This window comes from Mus pahari, chromosome 13 (assembly GCF_900095145.1).
Source record: "Mus pahari chromosome 13, PAHARI_EIJ_v1.1, whole genome shotgun sequence".
Classification (NCBI taxonomy): Eukaryota; Metazoa; Chordata; class Mammalia; order Rodentia; family Muridae; genus Mus; species Mus pahari.
In genome coordinates, this window is record NC_034602.1 from 89,017,165 (window position 1) to 89,025,344 (window position 8,180).

The window sequence follows — 8,180 nt, forward strand, 5'->3', positions numbered from 1 at the left end:
TGAGTTCCAGGACAGCCAGGGCTACACAGAGAAACCCTGTCTCAAAAAACCTAAATAAATAAATAAATAAATAAATAAATAAATAAATAAAATAATAGGAGAGCTTTATATAGAAATTTGTTTTGTGCTAAGATTTGGGGCTTAGTAGAAAAGATGACAGAGGTCACTTGCTGGGGCGAGCCAGGGAGCAAAGCTTCTCCTGGGGTTAATGTTTGTTTCTCCAGGGTGGAGCTTGATTACAGAGAACTTAGAGGGCGAGGTGTCTGTCACACTACCTCCCAGGGATAAGCGTCTCCATTTCCTGTCTGGGCCTTGGCTACTGTCGCTGAAAACCAGGAGCCATGAAAGTGCTGGAGGGCCTGGCTGCTTCCTGGGAGACTCGGGTCGTCCCACATATACTTCCTCTTCCCTAGGCGTTGGCACCCACTCCTCCTTGACACCTGTACCGCCCTGCCTGCCCTTGCTGGATGGTTGCCCTCTGGTTTCAGGTGAACGTCAGTTTCCACAGAAGATTTGCCCCAAGTTTGTCCTGGCACCCGTCAGCTCTCACGTTGGGCATCGCCCCCCCCCCCAGTCACCCTTCCCCCTCCCCCACCTCAGTGTCTCCTGCTGTCTGGTCCCTTTCCTCAGCTGACTTTGTTCAATACCCTCTGCACTGAGATTTGCTGAATGTCGACCCCTTCACCTCTTCCCAGATCTTCCCAGTTTTTCCCCCCCTCTCCTACTCTTTCACCTTCTTTACCGAAAGTTATTAGAATTGAAACGGAATCATTCCTGTTAAAATCTAATCAAATAATAACTAAGTAAACGAGGTTCTGAGGGGCTGGCATGCGTGTATGTTTGATAAGGACCATCACAAGCAACTACCAGAACCACAAGCTCACACAAGTACTCTCTGTTTAAAAAAAAACCAACAACTTTTATTTATTTTACTTTGTGTATATGAATGTTCTGCCTACATGCGTGTCTGTGCACCCCATGTTAGTACCTATTGGATCCCTGGAACTGGAGTTATGAATGGTCTTGAAACACCATGTGGGTGCTGGGACTCAATCCCGGATCCTCTACAAGAGCAACGAGTGCTCTTAGTCTGTGAGCCATCTCTCCAGCCCTCACACAAAATACTTTCTGTGACACCTGCCCAGTATTCTCTCCAGTCTTGGACTGACACCACCCTATGCATATTGGGGACCGGCTACGGTTCCAGGCCCTCCATTTCCTCCCTCAGGGTGTCCAGGCGCTACTATATACCAGGCCTAAAGGATGCAAGATCACCTTTGGGCTGGGAGTTGGGGGTGGGGGATTGGAGGGGGGGTCTTTCAGCCAATACTCAATGAAACAGCTATCTTAGACAGTTTTCAGTGAAATAGCTTGTATGCATACACTTTATTCGGGATGGCCAAGGGCTGTATATGAACCTTGGAGAGAGGGAGGGAATTTTCAGGGCAACTGTAAAATCTTTGGCTAGAGTAAGTGCGAATGGCTTATTTGTACGGAGAGGCATTTCAGGAATCACCTGTAGTCCCTGGGCAGGTTCTTATCCGGAAATAGGAAGTGGAACTTGTAGATGTGTCAAAGGCAGTGTGACTTTTCTCAGGTAGAGGGTGTGGGGTTGGGCTCACCAGATAAGGTCCGAGAAGAGGAAACCCTGCTGGAAAAGGGAGGCCTCCATTTTGCTCCAAGCTTGGAGAAGCTGCCTAGACATGGCAGACTTGGTAGCAAGGTGCTACAGTGGCCACTGCTCCTGGCAGCCAAAGGTAATTGTCTCCAAAGGAGTTCCATAACTCTCCTCAACTTACCTTTAAATCCCCTTTGTCTTCCAGGCCAGTAAGATGGGTCCGTGCATAACAGTACCTGCTGTCACACCTGATTCATCTCAGGAATCCTTGTGGTAGAAGGAAAAAGCCAACTCCCACAAGTTGTCCTATGGCTTCCACACACCCTGTGGCATGTGCCCCACCTACATGCTACACAAACATAAAGTAATAGCAAAACAGAGCTCCCGTCGCCTCCGGGAGTGACACAGACAATTACAGCATGCGTGTTCCCGTGGCAACGGTCACTCCCCAGGGACTGCAGGTTCTTCAGGGTTTCTTCCTCTAGTTATTCTAGGGTGGCACTTCCTTTATGAGAATTCAAATTTCCTTGCTTTACCTATCGCCTTCCTCAGTTTCTCTTTCAGGATCTTACTATGCCGGAGAATAGGTACGTTTTCATTTGAGCTGGTAGGGAGGAGAAACGTCAGTTTGAAGAAAAATAATCCAAACTTTAAAGACTGAGCATAAAACAGCTACTGTGTCAGAAATAAACTATGGAAACTCAGACATTTGTGTGTCATGGAGAAAATGAGAGGGCTGGGGCAAGGAGATTGGTTGAAGGAAAGAAGCAGTTGTTACAATGTGACAGGACATACAAAGTCCACGTCCTCACAGAGAGCTCTGTGTTTCCAGATGCTGGAATTAAGCAGAAATGGAGCCAGGGTGAAAGAGAGGGGATGAAAAGAAGAAAAATAAGAGTATTTCAGAATTTCCAGTCCTTTCATTAACTCCATAGGTTATCCACAGTATGGGTGCAATCTATGTCTTAATTAATGGCCTAAACTTCCTGGATCCTAAGACGGGAGTCGGTATGTCTGGGGGAATTAACTGTTGTTACAAGCTTTGCCCACATTTAATTCTTTGAGCAGAGGCAAGAGGTCCTGTCCGACCAGATGGTATTGTGGGGGCGGGGAAAAATGATCCCAGGGTTTGGCGAGATGACTCAGCTGTTAAGAGCACTGGATGCTCTTGTTGAGAACTTAGTCTAATTCCAAACATACACATGGCAGTTTACAACTATAACTGCAGCTTCAGGGGATCCAATGCCATCTGTGGGGACCTGCTACACATAAACTCATGCAGGCACACATACATACATACATACATACATACATGCATACATGCATACATACAAGTAAATAAAATGCTTTTTAAAAGAGATGCTTACCATTGCTTGAGCCATGAGATAGTGGTGAAGCACCATAGGAGACAGGCATGATATATATATATATATATATATATATATATATATATATATATTAAAATTCATTCATTCATTGCATGCCTTGAAGGCCAGGCCAGGCAGAGTCCTGTCTGCCCTTCTTGCTTTGTGAACTTTTTGCGTGTATACATGTATGTTTCTTGTTCCCAGCTTCCTTAGACAATATGCTGATTTTTGGCTGTAGCATATTCTAGCATCATGTAGAATTCTAGAAGGGCTTTGATTTGGAAACAGCAGCTTGGTGTGTGGGAGCCTTAAACATTTGGAACATAAAATAAGCACAAGGTCAAGAGAGAATGAGGCTACACTCGTGACAGTTTTCAGCTAGGTGAAAGGATTTTAAAATTTTACTCATGATAATTTTTGCCAACCCCCCCCCCCCATATCTTGCAGCAGTTTCCTGAGCTCTAATGTAATTTTCCAATGAACTATATGGAAAACATGCTACATAACTGGAGATTTCCAGCCTGTCTTCCTGTCTGTTCACTCCTCACTGTGAAGTCTGCTATAGTTGGAAGATCAGAACAAGCGCCAGCTTGCTCTGAGTACACAAAATGTGACAAAGAATGTTGGTTTCGAGACAGGGTTTCTCTGTGTAGCCCTGGCTGTCCTGGAACTCACTCTGTAAACCAGGTTGGCCTTGAACTCAGAAATCTGTCTGCCTCTGCCTCCCAAGTGCTGGGTTTAAAGGCGTGCGCCACCACTGCCCAGCTAATCAAGAGTATTTTTAAATAATTGTTTAAAGACAAGGGGAAAACTCTGGATTAAAAAACCCTGCACACTGGACATGATGGCACATGCTTGTAATCTCAGCATTGGGGAAGCCGAGACAAGAGTTTAAGGCTTGCCTGAGTTACATTAAGAACCTGTCTCAAAGCAATGGCAAAAATGGAGTCTGCTTGTGCCAAATGGTTCTTATGCCTTAGCTCCTACTTGTATTGTTTATGGTAGCTGTTGCAGACACAGACGTATTTCAAACATTTTCAACCAAGTCATAACTTCCTACAGTATTCATATAATTAATGTGTATATATATGTATTACTCAATACACACACACACACACACACACACACACACACACACACACACACACATTTTTCTCAATTATGTGCCAGAGAATTTTCATTCTCTTACTGGGAAGAAATTATGCTGACATCGACCAGGTGACACCATGCAGAATATGCCATGTGTCGCAGATCTTTACATAAACAGCCCTGTCCATTTGTTGAGCAAAATACACTACACTGCTGATTTTATTTAAACATGATTTTATTTGTGACCCCAGGGAAATAAGGGCGAGAGGGACGGATAGAAGCCACTTTTATATTCTGTTATAAAAACCCATTTGTACTTTATACCACATAACAGATTCTGAACATGCATGTTATTTATTAATGGTTTCAAGTGTGCATAATGCTAATGGATTGTTTGTTCTGAGTTAACCCTTGGCTGTAAGCCCAGATGGTCCCGGGAGAGTACGGGGTTGATGTTAGGAGACACTCAGATTCAGATTCAAGATATGCCTGAGTGCAGATGTCCAGGGAATGAGGAAAGAGTGTAAGAGAAGAATGAGAGAACCACACACGACAAGTCTCTCCTGAGCAGAGGGGGTGGTCCAAGCTCCAGAAAGACTGTGAAGCATGTGGACAGAGAGAAGAAGGAGTCAGGGTTGCTTGTTACAGAAACCCAGACAGACTAAGCTAGCTGAACAACGATTCCCAGAGCGGACGGACTCTTGAGGACATAGAGAGGCATCAGATACCATGTTAGGGCTCTGAAGGAGGAAAAGCACATATTTTCAGGATGTTTATACAGGTGAGACCTCACATTTCTAGAGGAAATAAAATCACCAGTGTCATGTCTTTTGCTTGACAAGTGGGCAGGGCTGTTTATGGATGCTTCAAGCACACCCAAGGCAGGCAAGCAGAGTCCACAGCACTCTGTCGGTGTCCGTGGCATGTTGCTGGTCTCATGTTCTTTAAAAATAAAAACGCCTACTTATTGCATGTATATGTATCATTCGTGTGCATGCCTGCATAGTACACATGTGGATAACTTACAGAGTTGGTTTGCTGTTTTCAGCACAGGGGTTGCAGGGACCGAACTCAAGGATCTCAGGCTGGGCAGCAAGAGCCTTTCTGTACTAAGGCATCTTGCAGGCCCCTTGAGTCTATTTTCTTAAACAAGCATTTTATAACCTGTTTGCTTGTTTGTTTGCTTGAAACAGGGTTTCTCTGTGGAGCCCTGGCTGTCCTGGAACTCTCTCAGTAGACCAGGCCACACTTGAACTCAGATTAAAGGCATGTCCCACCACTCCCTGGCTTTATAACTTCGATGAAGTGATATTTTAAAAACATAAAAGTTAGGAAGATACTGTTTAAAATAGTATTTTTACTGATTTTTTTTGAAATTTTCATTCACTGAAATTTGATTATATTCACTCCTATTCTTCTCTTTAAATTTTCCAAGACTCACCCCCACGTCCCTATGTTCCAACTTTGTGTTCCTTTTGTTGATTTTAATAAGTTGTGTGGTCTAATTTGCGCTACCTTTGTATTCCTGGGTGTGAGACCAACAGTTGGAGCAAGTGATGCGACCCCTCAGGAGTCACAGCCTTAAGGAAACTGACCCTCTCTCCCCCAGAAACCATCAGCTGTTCATGCTAACTCCTCAGTTAGGGGTGGGGCTCATGAGCGCTTCCAGCTCTGTGCTGGAATGTTGACAGATTTGCTCTTGGGCAGATAGATCTTCTGTAGGAACTGCAGCTGCTGTGAGCTCATGAGTACGGTGGACGTGTGGGGTCCAGAAGACCGTTTCACTCCAGTCCTTCCTGACCTCGACGTTTCCAATCCTTCTACTCCTCGTCCACCATGGCCCTGAGCCTTGGGGAGGGGATGTGACATAGATTTCTAGTTTGTGGCTGAGCATCCACAGACAATTCTTCTTTACAGTTTGACCAGTTATAAGTCTCTGTGTTAACTACCCTCTGCTGTGCAGAGAAAGTCCATGATGAAATCCAAAGGCTGCGCTAATCTGTTGATACAAATGTAGAGGGCAGTGTGATACTGTGTCCATTTGGCAAACCAGTTCTTGGCCAGATGTGCAGAACCAGACATGTTGTCTCCCTTGAAACAGGCCTTAGAGCCAATCAGAGAGCAATTGGTTACTGCTACAATATTCATGCCACAGTTGCACCAATGGGCATATCTTGCCACATTATTGTTGGTCATTATTGTTCACAATGCTCAAGGCTGGTAAATCTTGATGTCTTCCCCCCCCCCAGTAGTCTGTATAGCACCTTCTAATACAATTGTTAGATTAGGGGTGATTGAGGCAACATGAATATAAAAGAAAGAGGAGACTGACTCCAACAGAGACAGATTTCTGTTAAAACAGCCTTAGGGCAGTGGTTTCTCGATGGGAGTGGAGACGATTTGCTGGGGCGCAGGGGACTTGAAGGTTTCATAAAGGAACTTTTGGAATGGAAAGTTTTATCTGTAGATTTGTTATTTGTAGTCTCAGGGCCGAGACATGCCTGACATTTTTATCATATATTGGCCTTGTCATCAGGAGTTTTCCGACTTTTGGCTGACCGTAGATTTCCTTATTATGCTGGTTTTCTTGTCAGCAGGTAGTCTTATCGACGGGCTGAGTCAGGAACTTCTCAGCTTCTCTGAGGAGGCCCCTTTTGTTTCAGGTCATTAACCCTTCAACTATGAAAGCTCGCAGGCAGCGAACAAACTTTCTGGTCAGAGTACTAACTTGATTTCTACATGTCCAGTGCCAGTGTGTGTGGTAACTTCAGCGGTGGGGTTGTCCCTCAGATGGTGGCAGGAAACCAATAACCACAGTGATCAACTGTATTGTTTCAGAGTCTCCGGGGTTCTTCTGACAACAAACTGAGGTGGGGGATCCCATAGCTAGGGTTTTTACTCAGCAGCCTGTGGTTTGCAGGATGAGTGTTGGAGATTGGTACTAAGGCTCTGATTCCATTGGGAATCTGCCTGTCCAAACCCTGAAGGTCCTTGTACCCAGTTGGCTTTTGATCAATCAATAAAGATGCCAGTGGACAATGGCTGGACAAAGGGAGACGGGGCAGGACCCTTAGAGTTGTCAGGGCTAGGACTCGGGAGAGGAGAAAGAGAAATCACCATAAAGCCATGGGATACTGGGCATAGAAACTGCAGGAGGTAAGGCAAGCCAGCTAGCCATGTGAGATTTTGGATAAATGGCCACTGGCCACCTCTCCAGTTGGGCAGGCAGAGGGTTAGAAGTGACCAGCCATTGAGCTAGACAGCATGTTAAAAATAAGCTAACGTGTATGTGTGTGTCTTTCATTCGTGGATCTAAAGATTCCCTGAGTGGATGGGAGCATAAAACAGGGCAGCTAAAAAACTACCGCTGCAGATGAGCATAGTCCTTTGTGTAGGACAACTCCAGTTAAGCAGTTTATATGAATGTGTGTGTGTGTGTGTGTGTGTGTGTGTGTGTGTGTGTGTGTGTTTGATCTCTCCCCCAGCCTCCAGGAAGATAATTTCTAAGGACAGTCATCTTGGAGAAGGGATGTCATTCCACTGGAGTCTAGCAAGGATCTTAAGGCAGGTATTTATGTCCAGACAGGAGCAGATCTCTCAGCTGTCTTAAGGGTGGGAAGAAAAGTCTCCCCCTCACCCCACCTAGGCTACATATGCAGTAGGTATACTTTTTATTTTATTATTATTTTTTTAATTGAGTTTGTTTTGTGTTGACTAACTACTCCTGGGCATGGGGCCTGACCTGGAGTCTGGTTTATATACCCAGTGATACATCATAGAGGAGGAAATTGGTTTTTCTTTTGCCATTGGGTATCAATCTAGGCAGCTTCTTGTTTAGGGGTAGGGCCCCATGTTCACATCCTTCTTGTTGCTGATGCTCTGTCTGGCTTGGATGGACCTGTGCAGGTCCCTGTGATGCTATCACAGTCTCTGTGAGTCGCATGTGCATCAGTCCAGCTGTGTCTGGAAGATGCTGGTTCCTTGGAGTCATCCATCACCTCTGGCTCTTAGAATCTACCTGTCTCATATTCTACGGAGTTTCCTGAGCCCGAGGGAAGAGATTTGATGAAGTCATCCCATTAAGGACTGAGTGCTCCAAGGTCTCT

At 45.1% G+C, this 8,180-nt stretch overlaps 1 pseudogene; it reads right to left on the reverse strand.

Moving 5' to 3' along the window:
* Positions 1 to 5,820, reverse strand: part of LOC110330350 — a 6,695-nt pseudogene extending 875 nt beyond the window's left edge.
* Positions 5,821 to 8,180: the final 2,360 nt, after the last annotated feature.